Source organism: Canis lupus, chromosome 3, assembly GCF_011100685.1.
Source record: "Canis lupus familiaris isolate Mischka breed German Shepherd chromosome 3, alternate assembly UU_Cfam_GSD_1.0, whole genome shotgun sequence".
NCBI classification, from domain to species: Eukaryota; Metazoa; Chordata; class Mammalia; order Carnivora; family Canidae; genus Canis; species Canis lupus.
Genome location: NC_049224.1, coordinates 17,858,759 through 17,881,635, shown reverse-complemented (window position 1 = coordinate 17,881,635; position 22,877 = coordinate 17,858,759). Strand labels below are relative to the sequence as shown.

Sequence of the window (22,877 nt, the reverse complement as noted above, 5' to 3'; positions counted from 1 at the left end):
TCCTGTATTAAAGAATTTAATATGGAACTTTTTCTTTGTTTCCCTAGCTTATAAGCTCTTAGAGATAGAAGTCAACATGTTCATTGTCTTTAGGACATAAGAACATATAAAGTTTGCACCAGGCAATGTGTTAGACCAGTGGTTCTCAAATTTTAGCAAGCATCAGAAATAGTTGGAATGCTTATTAAAGTATTTATTGCTGCCTCCCCGCCCCCCCTTCTGATTAAGTGAGTCAGGGGTGAGATGAAGAATTTCCATTTCAAGTAAGCTCCTAAATGATGCCACTCTTCTTCAGGGTTCCTCTTTGAGTATTGCTACTACTCCAGTAAGTAGGTTTTATTATTCTCATTCTCACAGAAGTCACACAGCTAGTAAATGGGAGAGTCAAGACTGGAAACTAATCTCTTGATTCCTAGTCCTGTGGTCTTTCCTTTATGCCCTTTCTCCTATTCTTGGAATTCCTTGTATACATCTTAAGCTTTCAAGAAGTGCATGCAAGCGGGGTGCCTGGCCGGCTCAGTCAGTGGAGCATGTGCTCTTGATTTCAGGGTTGTGAATTCGAGCCCCATGTTGGGTGTAGAGATTACTTAAAAATAAAATCTTTTGGGCAGCCCGGGTGGTTCAGTGGTTTAGCGCTGCCTTCAGCCCAGGGCATGATCCTGGTGACCCGAGATTGAGTCCCGTCTCGGGCTCCCTGCATGGAGCTTGCTTCTCCCTCTACCTGTGTCTCTGCCTCTCTTTCTCTCTGTGTCTCTCATGAATAAATGGATAAAATCTTTTAAAAAAATAAAATAAAATAAAATATTTTTAAAAAAGAGAGAGAAAGAAATGCAGGAGAATAACTGACTATTAGAATGGAGAGAGACTGTTGACATTCAGTTATCAACTTCGGCAAATTAACTTAACCTTTCTCCCCTGTGTGTCAGTTTTCTCATCTGTAAATTGGGAATTAGCAATATTTACCTATAGTGCACATTATAGTTGGCTCTCCCAATTTGATCTATTCTTTTTGCACTGTGTGGTAGGCATTGTAGTATGGAGAATTGCCCCAGCATCAGGCGTAAATTATAATTATCCAAATCAATCAAGATAATCATAATCCTCTGGATTATGAGATGAGTTAATCATACCATAGTATTTCTCCTCCTCCCAACTCTACTTCTTATAGCTGTTATTTAAAAGATAAACATCAGACTGAAGGTGGATCATAAGGAAGAGAAGGCAATTCTTTCACTTTTTTCATTGTTTGTGGGGCACTCTCTCACCTTTGCTAGATATCAGTAAGGAAGCAAGTTTCCTACTGATGGCCATGCTACGGAGGGAAATGGGTGTTTAGGAGGAAAGCAATGCTGGACGTAAGGACAGAGATCGCACCTAGGAACCTGGTAATAGTATGAAGCCACTAGATTCCTCAACCAATCCTGAAGCAGCTTTCTCTTTAGACTGCCAGTTATGGGAGCAAACAAGTCCCCTTGTTTTAGTTGGTTGGAGATTTGTGCTTTTTTTATTCCCTTTAACTTAGAGTCAAACACCCTAGCTGATAACTTATCTGAAAGTATTACTGTAAGAGTTAAATGACATATGCATAAAAGGGGCTTGGCATTAATTAGGACTTAACAAATATGAATTATATATCCTTATCAGGGAAGTTAGTGGGTCCAAGTGAAAAAAAATATATATATTATTGGTCTCCTTTCAAATTCTCCTTTATCAAAAGCACAGGTGACCTTAAATGCCATTGTCAGCTCCTGACCAAAAGCTCCCTTGGAGGTGTTTTCACCGGCAGGATTAGAGAAGCCAAAATAACCAGGTGAATATCTGTGACCATGATAGACAACTTGGCTATAACAGGAAAAGATTATTCTGAGATTTATAGAATCACAGAACAACAGATAACAGTTAATTTTAGTGAAGGGATTCACAAAATAAGTAGTTGGGTGTTGATATCTCTGGTCATAGCTGAAAAAACTGGGGCTCAGATTAAGTGAATTGCCACCAGTCTCGTAGGAGAGATGGATTGCATCCAAACTTGGTGCTCATATTACTTGTAGTGGACGTTTGTTCTTTTGGCTGTCCAGAATGCCACCCTTTCTTTTAGGGCACTGTCCCTCCACTACATTAAACATGTGATTCTTTGGAGGCTGCCAAATAACATTTAGGTTTTTTTTTTTTTTATTACTAGGCTAAAACGAAATTGTTTTTTCAATAATAATGTATATAGTCATTGACCCACACCTAAACATATTAAAAGACTTTATTTATTTGTTCATGAGAGACAGAGAGAGGCAGAGGGAGAAGCAGGCTCCCATGCAGGGAGCCCAATGTGAGACTCGATTCTGGAACTCCAGGACCACATCCCGAGCCGAAGGCAGATGCTCAACCGCTGAGCCACCCAGGTGTCCCTAAAATTCAAGTTTTAAAAGGAAACAAGAAAGGATAAGTAGAAGATACGTAATCTTTGGTCAGTAGATGATTCTATTATGATATCTTTTAGATACCAAGGTTTGGAATACCTTGACCAATGTATTAGACAAAAAATCCATAAGAATTTGCTTGGGAGACAGGGAATAGATCCATTTCAAGTTAAAAAGTATGAATTTGAGGATATATTTTAGAGAGAAAGAAGCTTGCAAGTCACCAGAACATGCCCTGGACTCGTGTGTGTGTGTGTGTGTGTGTGTGTGTGTGTGTGTGTCTTGGTAGTGATTTTGTGTCATTGCCTCATTCTTGGCACTCTGTCAGTACTCAAGAAAACCAGATTGAAAATTTGGAATCTGTGCTTCAGTGGATTGAAACTGACCTCTAGTCACTAAGGAAAAATCAAAACAAAACACACAAGAATTTAGAGAGGATTTTTTCTGCCAACAAATAATTTTTCCTTGATGTTATTTCTTAGTTGGGCCAATATTCCAATGGAAAAAATAGATAGATTGGTCAAGAGTTCAATGTGATTTTTTGTGACATTTGACCTTAACTGACATAATAAAAAACTAATGGCAGAAAATTATATTCTTTCATATGGATATATGTGTGACTATTTGTTTCACACAGAATATTTCTTTAGAATATTTTATTTATTTATTTATGAGAGACACAGAGAAAGAGGCAGAAACGTAGGAAGAGGGAGAAGCAGGGTCCCATGGGAAGCCTGATGTGGGACTTGATCTCAGGGCCCCAGGACTACGACCTGAGCCAAAGGCAGATGCTCAAGCACTGAGCCACCCAGGTGCCCCTCACACAGAATATTTAAGAGGAAAAAGTAGGAAGGATAATCTAATGGTATTTGGTTTTATTTGCAATGTAAACTCTTAAGCTAATTTATTTATTCAGCAAATATTTTTGCCAGGTACTATTATAGCTACTTGGGATGGATCAAGGAACAACCCAAAATGGTAACAAAACTGCAGGTGGAGATGAGGATTTAAAATAATGTTGGGCTTCTGAGACTTGTGACCTAATTTGTCTGTTTGCCTGTAATTGTTATCATGATTCTTGGCTAAACAGCTTTTTATAATGCCTTGATTTTAAAAACTTTGCTTAGGGTCTCACTTCCCATCCTTTGTTGAGCCAAATGATGTGATAGGTGAGGGAACTAGGGAAGCTCAGAGGAGGTTAAACTGGTGGCAGACTCTGGGATTATTTGGAGGAAACAATGTAAAAGAGTGACATCCACGTAAAGAAGAATCTCTGAAGGGAGATGTTGGATTCCTATGGAAAGGGGAACTCTGAGGGAAACTGGTCAAGATTTGAACAAGATATTACTTATCTTTGTGGTGTGAGATACCAAAACAAATACCTCAGCAGTACTTAGGGAAACTTCAAAAACCTCCATCTCTCTTCAGTATTTCTGGTGGGGATTTTTTTTTTCCTTTGTATCTCTTCCTATTTCCCTTCTTTTTCTTTTTTTTCTTCTTCCTCCCATACGTCAAATGTGTAGAGAGTAGCCTTAGGGTAGGGGCCAAACAGCCTAACATTTAATTAACAGAAGAAGGCTTTAGCCGGGGGTGGTTCTAATGCCTTGGGTGCCTACATAAGCAAACCAAAACCTAAGCCTGTAATGCCTCAAGGTTAAGAAATTGAAACAAAGACAACCAATCACAGTCAGTTAGGCTTTCCCAAATAAGGCAAGCCCTTAAGCTCTAGACAATCAAATAATTTTCTTGCTTTTCTTCCTCCTCTTTTCTAGAAAAATCTTTCCCTTAGCTCTTGTGGGTAGAGCCCTCTTGACCAATTCTGGTCTGGGGCTGCCCAATTTGATTCAATTTTTGCTCAAATACTTAAAATTCGTAATATGCCTCTATTTATCTTATAATGCTAGTTATATTTGGGTTACATATAACTTCTTAAAACATTCAATGTTATATAATCTTACATTTGGGAAAAGCTGTTGCTCTCATAAATTGGACATCAGTAAATAACTTAGACAATCTCTTCTTGACAGGGAGTTTCAACTGGAGGTCAATTTAAAATCTTTACCGTTGTCAGGGGACACCTGGGTGGCTCAGTCAGTTAAGCGTCTGCCTTTGGCTCAGGTCATGATCCCTGGGTCTTGGGATCAGGTCCCTTGTCCAGCTCCCTACTTAGCAGGGAATCTGCTTCTCCCTCTGCCCTTCACCTTGCTCATGCTTTCTCTCCCTTACTCTATCTCTCTAATATAAATAAAAACTTAAAAAAATTTTTTTTTACCATTGTTGAAAGGAAAGCATAGGTTTAGAGAGGCTTACACCGAATCATAGAATTCCATCATTAAACATCAAGCCATTGGTCAGACTAATGGAAAAACTGCTGGCTTTAATGGATATAACCTAAGCAACAGTAGTAGAAGGAGGAGTAATGGTAATGAGATGAAGAGAATTTGTAGTAGTGATAGCTTCTATTTACAAGGAGCCTCCTGTGTGCCAAGGACTATTCTAGACAACTAGATATTGTCTCATTTAATTTTTTTTTCTTTTAAGTAGGCTCTACGCCCAGCATGGAGTCCAACATGGGGCTGGAACTTACCGTCCTGAGATCAAGACCTGTGCTGCAATTAAGAGTCAGATGCTTCACTGACTAAGCCACGCAGGCGCCCTTTGTCTCACTGAATTCTCAGGACTCTTCTATCAGGTGGGTGCTTAGTGTTACACAGTTTTGCAGCCATTCTTTGACACATCTTTTGGGCATGGATCCCCAGGAGAATAATAGATTATCTATGGTTCAGGATTCTGGCCTATTCTGAGGAGATAACAAAGAGCCTGTTACTCTCAGAGAAGGTTCTCAGGACTTCTAATGTTTACCTGGCCTCAGAACGGACCTCCTTGGTACTATAACCTCCCTGATGAGGAGCCCATTTGTCTCCTGAAGCACTACAGACTCTCTAGATGCACATAGGGGCACAAATCTGTAGTCTATTTGGAATTGACACTATGGAAGAAAACAAATGGCTGGATATTTTCATCTTCATCTGCAAATACAGTAAGAAATGACTGTGAGATGACTTCTTTTCCTCCCTCCCTTTACTATCACCTTCCTTCTTTCCATCTTTTTGTCATTCTATCTTTTGTTTTTTCTTTTGTGTATCTACTCAAGTGTTGAGGAGCTTCTTTATGCAAGGCCCAGGGCTAGATGCTGGGGCTGCATGAACGTGGTATAATAAATATATATTTTGGTCTTCCTCCCTGGTTCCTGGCACAGAGCCTCTAAAACTGAAACCCTTGGAATTCCTTGAGGAATAAGGTGACAGAAGCATCTTTTGTTATTCATAATAAGCCCTTTTCAACCATACCTGTTTATGCTAATGAGATGACTCTTGGAAGGTGGAGGCTGATTGCCAGAGGATCCAATCATGTGATTTAAGGGTTGGAACATTCATTTTCACCCTTTGACCTCCAGGTAGGAAAGAGGCTGGAATGATAACTTATTCACCAGTGGCCAATGATTTAGTCAATCATGTCTACACAGTGGACTCTCCATAAAAACCCTAAGTTATGGAGTCCAAGGAGCTTCCATGTCAGTGAAGACATCTAGGTGCCAGGAGGGTGGCACATCCAGGGAGGGCATGGGAGCTGCACACCCCCTCCACCCACACCTTCCCATATGTATCTCTTCCATCTGGCTTTTCCTGAGTTGTATCCTTTATAATAAACTGGTAAATGTCAGTGAGGTATTTTTCTGAATTCTGTGAGCCATTCTGGCTAATTTTCAAACCCCAAGAGGAGATGGTGGAAAAAGTTTATATTCAGTTGATCAGAAGTGCAGGTGACAACCTGGGTCTTACGATTGGCATCTAAAGTGCAATCTTGTTGGACTGAGCCCTTATACCCAGGGCGTGTGCTAATCCTGGCCAATTACTGTCAGAGTTGAGTTAAATTGTAGGATAGTCAGTGGTTGCTGAGAATTGAAGAATTCCTTGGTGTAGAGAAACCCACACATCTGGTGTCAAAAATGTCCTGTGGGCAAAGAGGAAACAAGTTTTCCTTTAGTTGATGTTCCTTTTAATTGTGTTCAAAGCACAATCTTGGAGTCTAGAGAGAACATAATTTCCATACAGTGCAGGTCATAAGTACCATGAGGTCAGGAGCCATATGTCTTGTTTGCCACTTTATCCTCTACCCTTCCCTTGTACAGGACACAGCAGTAAGCACGTGCTCCAAAAAATACATTGCATGAATGAATACAAGTTTAGTATTGCTTCACTAATGAAAGGGTACGCTTGAAACCGCATCTGGTTAATGCCACCCTACAGACTGCCCAAACTGCCCTCAGGAAAAACAGAAGCACCATGAATTCAGATCTTGAGAGTAGTCATCTGGAATACATACCTTATGAAAAAGTAAGGATATTCAGGTTGAGTAAGGAGACACTCAGTTTGCAAATAACACATGTTCGTTTTTATGTTGCTAAAGACTCCTTGCTAGGAAACGAAACACTTGTAATTTAATATGTAATGTTCTCAGAGTCTGAGGCCAAACCACCTCAAGTTGTGAACGCTTTGGCTCTGAAGAGCCAGTCAGGGTCAGGGCAGGGCAGTACTTGGCCTAATGCCCCTCCAGAATAAACCAAACAGCTACAGGAAGTGGTTTCCGTGATTCAGTAGGTGGCACACTTCCTTTTGAGTCAGAACTGAATCATGGCCGTGAGAGACAAAAAAGACCTATTTCTTTATCCCATACTTTTCCCCTATTCCCAATAGTAAATTTATCACAGTCTGTCATATGACATATCCTGTTTAGTTTAATGTGTTTCATCAGAAAAGAAAAAAAAAATGCGAATCAACTCCGAGGAGGCAAGAAGAGACTGGGAAACACGGCAGATTGAAATGAATCCGAGCATCATTCTTTCATCAAGGGCCATATTCTCCAAGGAGATTGGAAGAAAAGCTATAATCTGATTTCACTGGGGTCATAAAGGCCCCAGGTTCTCTCGACTCAAATCTGACCCATTTCCAGTGGAAGCAATTAGATCACACTTACATAAACCATGTTGCTTTAAATGGCTCTGCTCTCCTCTTCACTCACTGACCCTGGCTTCCTCCCTGGCCTGTCTGCTGGAAGGCTCTTCTGGTGCTGTCCCAAGCATGGCCCTCCATCAGCTGTGGGTGAAATGATCCTGTTCTGAATGTACTGAATGCTGCTGGCAATGCTGTAAATTGTTTTGAGGCTTAAGGAAAAACCCCCTGGATATCAACAAGTCATAAAAACAGACATATTTTCTCAGTGTGTCTTTTATTTTTCAATATTTACAGTTCTGGGAATGTAAACATTTTTATCCATATTTTCATCTGATAAACTTGGTTTTATTATATATTTGTTGCTTCCTTCTACTCCAATTTTTCAGGTTTCGTGTTTCAAAACAAAGATTCAGAAACTCATGCTATACGTCCTGTATTTATATCACACAAGGTTGAAAATCAGACAGGAATCAGAAATCTTACTGCCATGGGGGTGCCTGGGTGGCGCAGTCGGTTAAGTGACCACCTCAGTTTTGGACCAGGTCATGATCTCAGGGTCATGAGATCGAGCCCCACATTGGGCTCCGACCTCAGCGAAGAGTCGGCTTGGGATTCTCACTCTCCCTTTCCCTCTCCTCCTCCCACCTGCTCATGTACCCTCTCTGTCTCTCTAAAATAAACAAACAGATAAAGTCTTTAAAAAAAAATGCTATTGCCATGTTACTATTCTACAGCTGCTCGGTGAACCATTCCAGTTGAACACAAAATTCAGAATCACATAGACCTGTGTTCACATTCAAGCTGAACCAAAAATTGCACAGCTGTGTGACCTTAACCTCTCTGAACCATAATTTCCTTAGTCTATACAGTGGGACTCTAGCATAAGGACAATATTACTGTGAGAACTAAATAAAGCTTTTACATAGTGCCAAGAACAGTTCCTAGCTCATACTTGGCGTTTAAAATAAGCTGGTGCCCTTTCACTTTATTTACAATACCTTTCCATTGGGAGGTAAGGACAGCATTTGGACAGCACAGCTGCATGCGCGCACACAGCCTCGTCCTTCCCACCGACGTCAGTCACATCCAGCTCCTTTAGCACTTTCATCAGCAGCACCTGCAGCACATGTGATGTCAAATGGTATCCTTAATGGAGCGGCCGAAGCCAGCTCCTCTGGACGGGACAGTTGTGGCTGACAGATGACAGCCAAATGTGAGGGAGTCCTCATCTGACACACTGACGAGAGCACCTAGAGGATGGTCTGGGAAGAGAACCACGGGCAGCGCTCAGGGCCAGACAGCAGCCGCTCAGCCCAGGTCAAACGGGGCAACGTCCGGCAGGCAGGTGGAAATGCCCTTCTGAATCCTCCACCCTTCCGCAGCCCTTGAATTCCTCCCACCTAGCCACACAGAGAGGGCCGTGGCTTTGAGGGAAGAGTAGTGGTCCCCCCTAAAATTAAGGTCCAAAACACCGTTTTGTTTGTACTCACCTGTCTTAGAGGCGTCCCTTCATATATTGTGGTCGCCCGGTTTCCGGACTGCCTCTTCCCCTGGACTGTGAGCTCCTAAAAGGCAAGGAATGTGTCTTAATTGTTTTTTCGTCACCCCTTACCTGTATAGCTCAGTCCCTAACCCACAACAGATGCTCAACCAGTGTTTGTTGATCTAGAAGAAAGCCAAGGAAGTCAAGTCGGAGAGACCATGGGAAAACTCAACAAGGAGTCGGTGACCTCTGGGGCCCAAGTCTCATGGGAGGACTGGCTGGGTAGGCCAGTTCGGAGAAAAAGAGCCAGAAGTCAGATCCCCAGTGTGACAATATCGGGAAAAGAGGACAGAAACTGTGAAAATTGCACTTGTTGCAATCTAAGCTAGACATGACTTCTGGAGGTCTGGCCATTGTCTGAGTGGAGTGTTGATCGTGCCTCTGCTGGAGGCTTCTGTTTAAATAACTACCAGAGTAGGATGACTCAGCAGGCACTGAGTGGGGCACTCTCAGGCTGTCTCCTCCTTTAAGTGACAAATCACATTGCCCCGGGTGTCTGTGGAGGTCCCCGGTATGACACACAATAGCTCCTTTCTTGCCAGCTCATCAGCCAGGGTGCCAAGTCACCCATTACTAATTTGGAGATGGACAGAAATTGTTTGACAGGCATGATCTCATGCCCCAAGCCTGGAGATTCCTCTTTAAAATGGACTCTTATCAATGGATTCGGGTTCTGAAATTTAGAGGCTGCATTTAAATTTGTATTCTGTCTCTCCATCCAGGACTCTTGATTATCTTCAGGATAAAGCCAGAGTTTGATATCCTGGCAGCTTAAGTCCTGCAGAAACTGACCTACACCTGCTCTCCCAGCACCACAGCCCCTAACTAGGCTTTGTTTCTTGGTTCCCCTTAACACTGGCTTGCTGCTCTTTGTTTCTTTGTTTTCACCCCTGGCAGATAAAGGGCCCCAGGACAAAGCTTTAAGAAAGAGGCCTAGGAGGAAATCCTATCTAGTGGCCACTTCCTGAGAATTGAGGGAAGTTACCATTATTAAAATTTAATGGCATATTGGTCCTGAACTAGCAGTATTCTCAGGAATTTTTGTTTGATAAGTGCCAATCACCTTTCAAGTAGGGATCCGAGAATAGGTCAGATACAAGGGTCAAAAACAGCAGGAGCCTTGAATGCAATACGTGAAAAGTCCTGCCTAAAAAGCACGAAGTAAAATTTTAAACTTGTGTTTTTAAGCACTCGAAGTGTTTACATGTCTTCAGGACTGATATCAACCTTCAGATCCCATTTTTGCAACTGGCGGTGCAGAAGGAAGTAACCTGTACCGTCCACAACGCCACTCTTCACCTCTAATGCCATCTTATGTGTGAACGCACCCCAAATGGCTTTCCAATGCAAAATTTCTCAGCTTCATCAGTAAATATAGTCTCTGGTGAGCAGTGTGGTCACATATACTGTTTCCTCAGAGCTTAGGTCAGTGGGTCCAGGACAGGTAGTGGTGCTTATTATTTATTCCATTTGAATTTGAAAGAGGACCTCGCCACTTGGTTCCATCCTCTGTAGATTGTACTCAAGAATAACGGTGAATTGTGGCTCCTGTATACCCTCCAGGGTTTTCATTGTCAACCTAATTATTATTCCCAATAATAATTTCTGTTGGCAGACGGTGGTAACTCTACAAGAGCCCAGAGACATGTTGTTCCACTTGGGTAAAATGGGCAACAAGTAGAGAAAATATTCAGAAATTATTACGATTCTAGTTCATTTGCAAATTTTACTTTTTCCACTTGGAGCTATGCTATAGTTATGAGTCCTTAGGAAATCCATTTTGGATTGCTTGTGATTTTTAACACTATTGAAAAATGAAAACAACACTTAATTTCATGAGTTTTTTATAGACATTTAAATATGTGTAGATAAGCACGCAGAAGAAACTGCAACATCTACAGTCTCCGGATCCAGAAATAACCACAATTAATATTCTAGAGTTCCCCAAGTTTTCCCATGTCTAAGGAATTATGCTGAACATGTTACTTTGTTACCTGGTCTTCAACTTTAATAATAGTAGATATACCTCTGTCTATAGCAATTTAATTGCTATAATGATTTATTATTTTATGGGTTTTTCATAATATATTTAACTATGCCTCCTTATTTTTCTGTTATATAAATGCTACAAAGACACTTTTATAAATACATGTTTGTCTGAATCTCCTGTTAAGCCCTACAAGTAGAGTTTCTGAATGGAGGTCATGATTTCTCTTAGGCTTCTTTTTCTAATATGTGGTAAAATATCTTCAGAAACTTTATATCAATTTATACTCCTACAAATGGTGTAGATTTTTTTAGAATCACCATGACAATCGCTGCTGCAAAATACCTTTAAATAAATGTGTGTGTGTGTGTGTGTGTGTGTGTGTGTGTGTGTGTCTGTGAATTGACAAACATTTATTGATCATCGTCTTAAGTGCCACACACTGCTCTGGGTACTGAGAAAGTGAAAGAGGTAGGCAAAGACTTCTCAGCTTAAATTTTATTGATGGAATTGAACAATAAGCAAATAATATCATTTTAGGTTGTGATATATGCTCTGAAGAAAAATAAAGCAGTCTGTGTGTGCATTTGTGTGGAAGCTGGATGGGACAAACATATAACTATTTTAGACAGATGGTCAGGTAAAGCCCTGTATAAAGATTCAATATCAAAATAGAAAAGGTTTCTTAAGCTAATACCTGATTATTTTTAGAAAACTCTAAATGTGGACAAGTACAAAGAGAAAATAAAAAGTTGTGTATAGTCCTAGCAATTTGGTTCATATGTTTCCAGTTTCATTTTCATCACATGCACACATAACATGTGTACCTACATTATTATTAATATATTGCTGAATATATTATAAATATTTGCTCAGCATATGAAGACATTAGTTGTCAGAAGTATCTATGGCCGGTGGGTCCAGTGTGAAGATTCAGTGCTCAGAAACTTAGGGTTTTAGTGTGTGGACCAGTAGATATCAAGAGTTTTGCAATTGCAACAACCATTGGCAATTTGGTTTAAAATACTTCCTTTCTTTTTTTCTTAAAAAGGCTGCATTGGCATAATTACATGTTTGCTTTTTTCATTAAAATGGTTTAAAATTCATTCCCTATGGCTGAAAAATCTGCAACAGAGATAACTGGAGAAGCCACAGAAGGCCACAGGACAGGCTTTAGGAATTACAGTTTTGAGATGAAAATACCAATAGGAAAATACTTGCTAATGCAATCTTGCAAATTCTTAGAGGATATCCTCCCACCTCTGAAAACACCACAGCCAGTTCTCTCCCTGTCAGGCCTCTAAACAGCACCATTCTGTTCCACAGTTGTAAAATGAAGAGTCTTTTCTGACACTTGTTTTCTGTTACGTCCCATATCTAGTGCATCAGCAAGTCCTGTTGGCTCTGCCTTCACATTAAATCCTGACTCCAGCCACCTCTCACTACCTCTGTTGTTGGCACCCGGATGCACACTACCACCATCTCCCTGAACTGTCACAACCCACTCCCTACTGGTCTGCTTTTAAACTTTCCTCCTCCTCCTCTCACTTCACCCCTGCACCTCCGTATAATCTTTTTCCCACAAAGCAGCCAAAGCCACAGTATTTCTATATCAGGACCAAGGCAGGAAACAGAGGGCATACCCAAAGTAGGTAATTTGAAGAGTTTAGTAAAGGAGCAAGTTAACAAAGGTAAGGACAGGTTTGAGGGAAGTCAAAAGGGAACAGTGTGCTGTCTCAGAGCTGGGTAGTTACCAGAGTCAAGAAAGGGAAATGTCCAGACCTCACCCCACGTGAGCTCTCAGAGGCCCTCCCTACCATCCAGTCTTGTTTCCCCCGAGCACTGAGCTGGAGGAGGGGCAGATAGAATGTAAATCAGAGAACGTCCTACCCTGCTCCAGATCCTGGAATGTGTGCCTATCTCACTCAGTACTGTTTCTCCTCTGGGTTTCCGTATGGAGGGAGTAATTCCTAAATACATTCCTAGCTTCTCTCTGTCTCTGGATACTCTGCTCCTGGGAAGATGGATTGACTTATCCGGTTGATAAGTGTGGGACAGAAAACCAGGCATGGCACTTCACTCCCTGGGAGTGACAGCCAACAGAAAGCAGGCTCGCTCTTCTCTCTGCCATCATGTCTTTCTCAGGCTGCTTTGGCCCTGCCAATTGACTGCAGTGATCACTGCTTCCTTCTGCCTAACACTGGGTTCAATATTAGCAGGTCTGCTTGGTTGACAAACCCAAAGCAGCATCTAACAACTGCCTCAATCGTTAACAAAGCTGTTGTGTTGGCTTCCATTTTATACTTTAGAACAGAATTTCTCCCTTTAGTCACTCATCAGGTATTTTGTGAGAGAATGCTCTATGCCTGATACTGTTCCACTGCTCAGGATACATGAGAGAGGAAGAGAAAGAGAAAAACAGATAAAAACATCTTGCTCTATTTCACCTAGTTATTTATAACCTGGGTCAGGAAGATGAGTACAACTTTTTTTTTTTTTTTAATTTTATTTATTTATTCATGAGAGACACATACACACAGAGAGAGAATGAGAGAGAGAGGCAGAGGGAGAAGCAGGCTCCAAGCAGGGAGCCCAATGTGGGACTGGATCCTGGGTCTCCAGGATCACGCCCTGGGCTGAAGGCTGAGCCACCTGGGCTGCCCGATGGATACAACTTATTGGGGGTCTGTTCTAAGGCTTATAGCTTTATTCAGCTCTGATTAAAACAGAAGGTTCTCATACAAGGATCTTCCTGATACTGCGATGAACCTACTGGGAGCTTGCTTCTTCGTGAGCTGCAGATATGAACTACACTAGATGGAGTTGTTACACAAAGGCAACTTTATTTGAAGCAAATAAGGAGATCATGGGGAATAGTTTCCAAAGCCGTGACTCCCTGAGCAGGGATAAAGGGGTTCTTTTTACTTGGGGTTTGTGGTGAATATTCAGAGGGAGAGTTTTGTCATTGCAATGAAAAGGCGGGCAGAGGTTTGCGCCTGTGCACTTCAGACAACCTGCCTCTACACGCACTGTATGTTATGTTAATGGAGCTTACGCCTCTCCCAGGGCAGGGATCTTAAAATTATAATAAAGTTGAGGTAACTGCCAGGTACTTTATTGTTTAGCTTCTCAAGCATCGCCCTGGTGGTCAAGCTCTAATTTGCCTAGGCCAGGTGGTGTTTGTTTCTTTTACTGTTCTAGAAATTCATTAGTTTCTAAGAAGTAAAATTGATAGTTAGTCCTGAGCACAGAGGTCTTGCTGGTGACAATATGATTCTTGCTCTTTCTTTCCTCATCTCCCATCACACTCTTTTTCTCCGTTGTGTTGGCTTCCCTGCTGTTCTTGAACCCAGGATACACACTCCTGGCTCTGTTCTTTGTACCTGCACCTTCCTGCACCCAGACCACTCCTTCCCTACGCTGTCCCCATGATAGCATGTCTCACCTCTGTTGGGTATCTGTTGAAATGTCACAGTGAGGCTTCTTCCATCCACCTGTATAAAATGAACCCCCCACATCTGTTTTTAGTCTATTTCTCTTACCACATTCTTCTTCATATCATTTATTACCACTACATGTATGAATTGCATGTTTAAAAAAGTGACTGACAAAGAGGAAGCACTTTACCAGGACAATGATCCTGACAAGAACATACACAACATAATGCTGACTATCTGCCAGGCACTGTTCCAAGAGCTTTATAACTATTAACTCATTAGTATCATATCATATCACTTTATATCAACCTCCTAAAGTGGGAACTGTTATCATCTACACTTTACAGATAAAGAGGCTGGAGCACAGAGAAGTTATGTAATCTGCCCAAGGTCACAGAACTCATAAAAGTGGATAGAGATTTAAACGTAGACAGAGTTGTACCCCTGTAGAAGAGCAGGGACTTTGTTTTGTTCATGTTCTATCTCCAGGACATAGAGTAGTACCTGGCATAAAAGTATCAATAAATGAACAAATTATATTATTTGCTTCTTAGAGTTTTGAAGACTAAAAATATTAATATGTGCAAAGGGCTTCAGCCAGAGCCAGACACATAGAGCTCAATGAAGAATTTTTTGTAAAGGAAGCTGCCTTCCAGTTAACCGTGGCCTATAATAATACCCTCTTTCTATCTTCTGAGCGGCATTTAGATATTGTAGTGGGTGTTCAACTTAAAATTAGGAGAACAGTTCTCAAGCTATGCTCTGATCCATTATTGCTGAACTCTGAGTTGGATCACTGTCTTCACTGCTAAAATCAAATAATGGAATTTTCTCAGCTCTCAGAAAAACTTCAAATAAGTAGATAGAATCTTTTTGAAATTTTGGATTTTCTTCTCTCATGAATTTTTCTTAAGACATCAGCATTTGCATCTTATCTGTTAGGACCAAAGTAAGCAAATAAGTAGCAAACAAATACCAACAGGAAAAGATGGAAACAGCCCTAACTGGAAGCCAGGAAGCAGCTTTGTTTTATTTATAAATATAAGATCCAGAGAGTGTGACTTACAACACCAACACTGAATATTCTTGAAAAATACATAAAATGAATATTTATATATTTATGTAAGTTGTCTGTATCTAGATGTAGATACAATACATAAGTTTTTTGGTACTAAATCCGTTTTTTGGATTGGAATAAATATATCTGTATTTTATCATGTGATGTGAAGAATAGCTTGACTTCCAGGATGTTCTGCTTCCCAAACAAATTAGAGAACTTTTGAACTTGGGAGAGCAAGAACAAAGAAAAAGTAGAAACCTAGAAACCAGTGTCAGAGATTTCCCACTGATCACTCATCATTTTAGATGAGGACACCCACAAGGATCTTCGCACCACTGTATTTTCAGTATAATTTTTGGTCTGTCATTTCTCTTCCACCCACGTGGAAGTCATTCAAGTGTTTAGAATACCAAGAAATGCAGTTCTACAATGTTACTCAGACACTGTACAGATAACTCATACACACACACACACACACACACACATATACCAAGAAAATATGATTTTCCCATTGGTACAGCTTACAAAAGAAAAACCAAGATACATTTTTTAGAAGTTACCTAGTGGCTTAGTATTATTTTGCTTAATTATTTTTGCAAAGTAATAATCTCAATACAGACACAGGATGGCAAGAAAAAGTTTGCAGTGTAAGAGTAAAAATGTGAAAATAACATGTCATTTGAAGGGCCTAATTATGCTTTTGGAAAGAGCACTGAACTGTAGCTATTTTCATTAGTGGGCATTGACTGTGCAAATTCCCACTTCAATCGGGCCTTGCCATTGCCCCCAAACCATGCCCTTCGTGTAAATATTAGTGCAATTTCCACCACAAGGATAAATCATAGGGATATTAACCAGATCTCCTTGAACAGTTCCACTGAGTTCCTCCTGGCTGTAATGAATCTCTTCCAGCAGTCAGCTGAAACATGTTTATTTTAAAATATTTAAACATTTACTTGGTGCAAAATAAGGGAGCAGCAGCAGCACATTTAATGACAATTTTCTTAACAAAAAAGAGGAGAAATAGATGTACGCATTTATAGTAAGTCCTTACGTCACAGACACATTCCAAATCTAAAAAAGAGGAAGATATAAGATCCCCCTCACCCCAAAGTTGCAAAATCATTTCTCAAAAGAACCAAAAAAAAAAAAAAAAAAATCCTCCAAACTTGGAATGTCCCCTTTCCCTAATTTTTTTTCCCTCTTCATTGTTGGCATTCTATTTCTCTCTCCACTGTATCTTTTATCTTGGTAAATCCCTTTAGATCCTTACTATACCCCCCCCCCAAAAAAAAAAAGAGTTTCTCCCATAGAGGGTCTTAGTGAAAGCAACCTAGTCTCACCAGTACCAGCCAGGCAACTAGGGCAGTAATATGTTGTCCCCTTAATGGAATGATTCCTGTCACTTGAAGAATCAGCCACGTTGCACAAAAGCAAAGAGCAAGACAGGTTAGCACATCTCTAGATTTAGTCTGGGACCTTCTCTATGTTTCTGGAGTGGTTTCCGCAAATTGTGCATAATATGTATCAGAAAAATGTGTATAGATAGATCTAGAACTGGAGGAGTCCTTGTTTAAAATATGAAAAAATAGGTAAAATACCGCAAACAGCCACTTATTGTGAGCATTGTCTTGTGATCACACCATTGCTTTGTGCTGGTGCTCAACCTCATGGAAGACATGACTCAGATTCATTTGCATATTACACATGTCCAGTCACATTGCACAACAAAATAGATATTTCAATAGCTCTACTTCAGTCTAGTCTGGTATATTTGTGGTTCCTATGGCAAATAGCCAGTTCTATTGCACCTCATTTTGCCTAGTATGTAACACAGATGCAAACCTCAATATATCTCAATAGCTAATGCTTATGTTTCATTTTTGCCTACATCTCCATTCACTGAAAGCTTTGAACATTTAAAAAACGTCATGTAAAAATAACCTGTGTTTTTATACAAAATGTAAAAGGCTAGAAGGCTGCAGTTAACATTTCTAAAAATAAGGTTGGGAGCGTTGCTCTTTAAATGTAATTACAAAGCCACCAGTGATGGTAGTGAGTGAGGAAATTGCATTTGTAGCATATAATTGGCATTGACAATGAATGCAGAGATTTATAAAATTTAATTGCTACTCTGATAGTTGGACTACCATTAGGAGATGATCATAAACTAATTTCTAGATAACTTTCAATACAAACTCATACTCTGCATTTGTGTACTCTGAATCATAAGGTGTATTTTAGAATCCAAACTCAAGAATATGCTGTATTTTTTATTTTTATTTTTTTTATTTATTTATTTTTTGAATATGCTGTATTTTTTAAAGGTAACAGTTGGCTTGGCCAAGACTAGCAACTATTTCACTTTTCTTTTTTTTTTTTTTTTTTTTTTTTTTTTTTAAATTTTTATTTATTTATGATAGTCACAGAGAGAGAGAGAGGCAGAGACACAGGCAGAGGGAGAAGCAGGCTCCATGCACCGGGAGCCCGACGTGGGATTCGATCCCGGGTCTCCAGGATCGCGCCCTGGGCCAAAGGCAGGCGCCAAACCGCTGCGCCACCCAGGGATCCCCTATTTCACTTTTCAACTTAAAATTGTTTGTCACTACCTCATCATGTCTCATTTATTTTATTTAAAACAATTCATAAAACTTTAAAAAAGATTTTATTTATTGATTTGTGAGAGAGCATGAGCAGGGGAAGGGACAGAGGGAGTGGGAGAGGGAGAAGCAGACTCCCCCCCTGAGCAGGGAGCTGGATACAGGGCTCAAGCCCAGGACCCTGGGGTCATGATCTGTGCCAAAGGCAGATGCTTAACCAACTGAGCCACTCAGGCATCCCCAAATCATAAAACTTTTGCAATGGAGAGCATAGTATTGCATATATCCTGGCATCTTTAAGTTTATGGATGAAAATAAGGATGGGAAGCAAAACAAGTGGCCAGTACTGTCTGTATCTACCTGCTAACATCCAGTTTACCACAAAGTTCTATCTGTTTCACATTAACTACTTTTCATCCTCTTTGATACCCTCTGTCCAGGGTATCAAAGGGACCTAGGGACCACCCTCTGTCATCTGGACTAGTGCAGAACCTCCTGATTCTCTTCCCATCTTTATGTTTCCCCCCTTGGAATCTATTCTGCACACAACAGCCAAATAGATACTTTAAAAATTTAAGTCAGGTTACCTGTCTCCCCTTTTTCAAACCTCAGAAAGGCATGGCCGATGCTTTTAGAGGAAAATCCATACTGCCTGGCTTGTCCCACATTGTACTTTCTATCCTCTAGCTGCTCCTCAATGTCCTACCATGCTGCTTTTCTGTCATTATGGCCCAGCCATGCACCAGCCTTTGTGGTTCCTTTAATGGGCAATGACTTGCTGATCTCTCTGACGACCATTTTTGCCTCTTATTTTTTAAGCCATACTAAGCACTAAATATTGATTGTATTTTCAGACAGCAAAGTCATTGTTTATTCATTCTCTTTCCTCTGAACCACTGGGTAGACATTGCTGGTTCACCACTGTCTTCCCTTTGTTCTTGGGCATGAAGGAGACTCTATTACTACGCAGCCTGTTTCTAGTCACTTGAGGCCATGTGTCCAGTACTAGCCATGAAATGTAAGCATAGGTAAGAACTGTTACTTCTGGGCTGAGGCAGTGGGTCCTCTGCTTTCCCATGTCAGATTCTTCACCACCATTCAGGTCTTAGTTCACATGTCCCCCACTCAGGGAGCCCCTTGGCCCCAATCCAGTCACTCGGCCCACATGACCTTGTTAGGTTTTTTTCCCCCCATTACACTATTTACTATTTGAAGTCATTTATGTGTTTATTTAGGTAGAGTCCTCTTCTCCACTAAAGATTTTAAAATATTAATTTTCATATGACTTTTACTTCTTGCCTAATACAGTGGCTGGCACATAACAGTGCTTGAGAAATATGTGTTAAATGTATGACCAGAGTACAAATTAGAAACAATCAACCCACTCTCACTCTTTGAGATCTCATATATAATGATAGAAAAACCTCATTTAGTCATTTAGTCATTCAGCCATTCATTTACAAATTCATTCAGCTTTCACTGAGTACTTCCTATGAGTTAAGCACTATACTTACTAGGCAGTGCAAAAGTGAGTAACATGGCACCCTAGACATTGAGGTACTCCTCTTGTGGTGGGACAGTAAGACATGTAAGCATATAATTATGGTACCATGTGGTACATGGTACAACAGAGATTGGTGCAAAGTGCTGTGGGAATAACAGAGAAGAATTAGTGAGACTTTTAATTTGCTATTTCACTAACAATATTCTATGTTATCTGATATTTTGATCCAGTAAAAATGCTAAATTATAAGCTTATGTTCTGCTATGATTACAATGATCCTTCAAATAACCTCAGAAAAGTGTTACTACTCTAATTTAGAATAGTTTGGCAAATACAAACTTAAATCATATCCCACTTACTTATTTTTATTTGATTAAAAATTTTTTTTTTTTACTTATTTATGAGAGAGAGAGAGAGAGAGAGAGGCAAAGACATAGGCAGAGAAGCAGGCTCCCTGTGGGGAGCCCACTGTGGGACTCAATCCTGGGTCTCCAGGATCATGCCTTGGGCCGAAGGCAGGCACTCAACTGCTGAGCCACCCAGGCGTCCCTATTTATTTATTTTTAAAAGATTTATGTATTTTAGAGAGAGCATATGTGAGTGGGGTGAGGGGCAGAGGGAGAGGAAGAGAGAGAGAATCCTCAAGCAAATCCCCACTGAGCATGGAGCCTACTCTGGGGCTCTATCCCAGGACCCTAGGATCATGACCTGAACCAAAGGCAGACATTTAACCAACTGAGCCATCCAGGCACCTCACTTTCTTTCCTTTTTTTTTAAGTTTCATGTCTTGGAATACTTAAGTTGTCTTAAAGTAAATCTTTTTAAAAAAATTATTTCTTTATTTTATTATTATTTTAAAATTTTTATTTATGTTTAAAGTAATCTCTACATCCAATGTGGGGCTCAAACTCACAACCCTGAGATCAAGAGTTGCATGCTCCACCAACTGAGCCAGCCAGCTGCGCGGTCTTAAATTAAAATCTTGAATTCTTGAATCCTGCTTTGATAGTTAGAGTGCAGTGATCTTGAGAAAATTAATCATCTCACTAAATCCCAATTTCTTCATCTGTAAGTTTTGGTTGTTTAAAGAACTAGGTAAGTAAAAAATGTCCTTGGCAGCTATATTATTATTAGTTTTATTCTTGAAATACAGTAAATTCTTATTATTCGTGGATTCCATATTTTTGAATTTGCCTACTCCTACAATTTATTTATAATCTTAAAATCAATACTTATGGCACTCCCGTGGTCATTTGCAGACATGGGTATGTGAAAATTTGAGTTACCTTAAGAGCATGTTTCTAACTGTAGTCAAACAGGTGACTTTTTATGTCTTCTTATTTTAGCTCTCATAGTATTAAATGCCCTTTTCATGGTTTATTTAGTGCCACGTTTTCCTTATTTTTGTGCTGTTTTTTTTTTGTTGTTGTTGTTGTTGTTGTTTTGGTTTTATTTCACTGTTTAAAATGGCTCCCAAGCATAGTACCGAAGTGCTGGTCCTAAGTGCAAGAAGACTGTGATGTGTCTTCTGTATTATCTATCAAGGAGGCATTAGTTATAATGTGAGTGGTCATGACATTATTAAATAAGTTATCTTTAAACAGAAAAATACATAAATAGTAATGTATTGATCAGTTGACAAAAGTATTGTGACCAAAGGCTTGTAGGAACCTAGCTTTGTATTTTCCCTAGGAGCGATGCTTCACTGTTCACTAATTCAGTGTTTATGGCAACTTTATAGAACATAACTACCCTGAATAATGAGAATGAATTATATTTATGTTGGAACCTTGCTTTAAAAACACCTACGATTTAGTGGAATGGTATATAAATAAGACTGTTGGAATTCTCAGAATCACTTTATTCTAATAAACATCAGAAGTACCTGTCTATGTCAGTATTTTATATAACCCAGCAAATATTAAGGATCAAGGTCAAAATTAATTTATGCCAGTCTAACTAAGGCTCTCCTAGTTTTGCCTCAATCCACCTGGTAGGTGGCCAAATAAAACATAAACAGGATGTACAAGAACATGTTTCTTACTTCAAAGTACATAACTTAAATGAAAAGACATTGGGAAGAAGAAATATTTCTTACATAGAGAAGCACCTTTCCTCTCAACCTCATTAAAGAACAAGAATTGCCTTGAGTGGGAGAAAGGTTATCACAAATCCTTTCCTCTATGAGGCTGCAAGAGGACAGTCTCTGGCATTGGATACCAAGTTAGGGAGTTTTCAATTTTGTGGAAAGGTTTTGAATGCAATTATGGAGAGGGGCTCTTGGGAATTACATTAAAATATTATCCATAATTATTGCCTAAACATCTCTCAGAAGATTAGCCTTGGCAGGGAATCAGGCACAAGGAAGTGAGAATTGGGAAGGGCACATTTGAACCTGGGAGAAAGATCAGGAAAAGTCTAGAGTAAGACAGTGGTTCTTAAACACCAGAGGGATTTAAGAAACATACCAGAAACCAGCTAAAATACAAACGCCCAGGGTTCTAACTGAGTAGGAATAGTGAGGGTCCCGGGAATCCTGATCCAGATGGTCCTGGGCCAGACTTTTGGTGTGGATGCTGTCCATGGCCAGCATAGAGGACTTGGGATGCCTGCGGGAAGAGTCCTTCCTACCACTCACCTGAATGCACTTCTGTGCGTTATCCCAAGGATATAAGGCTTTGGTGGGATGATTCTCTGGGAGAAGATTATCAAGAATGTGCTGAGGAGACAGGAGGATGAAGAGTTCTGAAAACAAGATTTGCCTGTATATTACTGTTTTTGTTCCTTTTGGGGGGTTTCTAAAGCCATTGGAAAAAGGATGTGTGGGCATTATTCTGGCATGAGGAATTCTACAGTTAAAGTCGTAATATTCATTGCTTTTCAATTTATGTTTTGATGTTGGTGATTCATGGGAAGGAAAATTTAGCTTCCTAAAATTTTAAACACTTGCATCTACGTGCCAAAAAACTGATGTCCCCAATCGTAATACATTTCACATACTTACTTCCATGGACAACTTCCTGACTTTAAAAATGAGCTACGTGTATTCCTTGGGGTTACTAACCAGGGCCACTTTTTCATTCACTCATCATCAAATTTGTTTCATCAACAAATCTGTATGGTATTTAAAGTACATTTAGTGCTGGTAAGCTTACATTCCAGTGGAGAAGACAGACCAACAGCATGTACAACAAATAAATAGTAAATTATATATTATATTAGAGAGTGTTAAGTCCCGTGGGAAAACTCCTACATGGGAAAATATACAGAGAGAGAGATGGGATTCAGCAGGACGGGAGAGGCTGTTTATAATTTTA

The 22,877-nt window shown here is 40.0% G+C and overlaps 2 long non-coding RNA genes across 4 annotated transcripts in view; one reads left to right on the top strand and one right to left on the bottom strand.

Moving 5' to 3' along the window:
* LOC111095140 overlaps positions 1 to 22,877 on the top strand; it is a 100,925-nt gene that overhangs the window by 48,288 nt on the left and 29,760 nt on the right. The window contains exon 5 of the long non-coding RNA XR_005356710.1: positions 4,959 to 5,106. This is a non-coding gene — a long non-coding RNA (uncharacterized LOC111095140). The remainder of the gene's footprint in view (positions 1 to 4,958; positions 5,107 to 22,877) is intronic.
* Positions 2,345 to 9,352, bottom strand: LOC102151859. 3 transcript variants are annotated; one of them, XR_005356713.1, is made up of 5 exons: positions 8,920 to 9,352; positions 8,428 to 8,691; positions 7,452 to 7,570; positions 5,765 to 6,428; positions 2,345 to 2,402 (listed from the first exon to the last, which is right to left on the bottom strand). It is a non-coding gene; the product is annotated as an uncharacterized LOC102151859 (long non-coding RNA). The 3 variants fall into 3 exon arrangements; XR_005356711.1 differs by having other exon boundaries at positions 8,428 to 8,546; XR_005356712.1 differs by lacking the exon at positions 2,345 to 2,402 and adding an exon at positions 4,446 to 5,214 and having other exon boundaries at positions 8,428 to 8,546.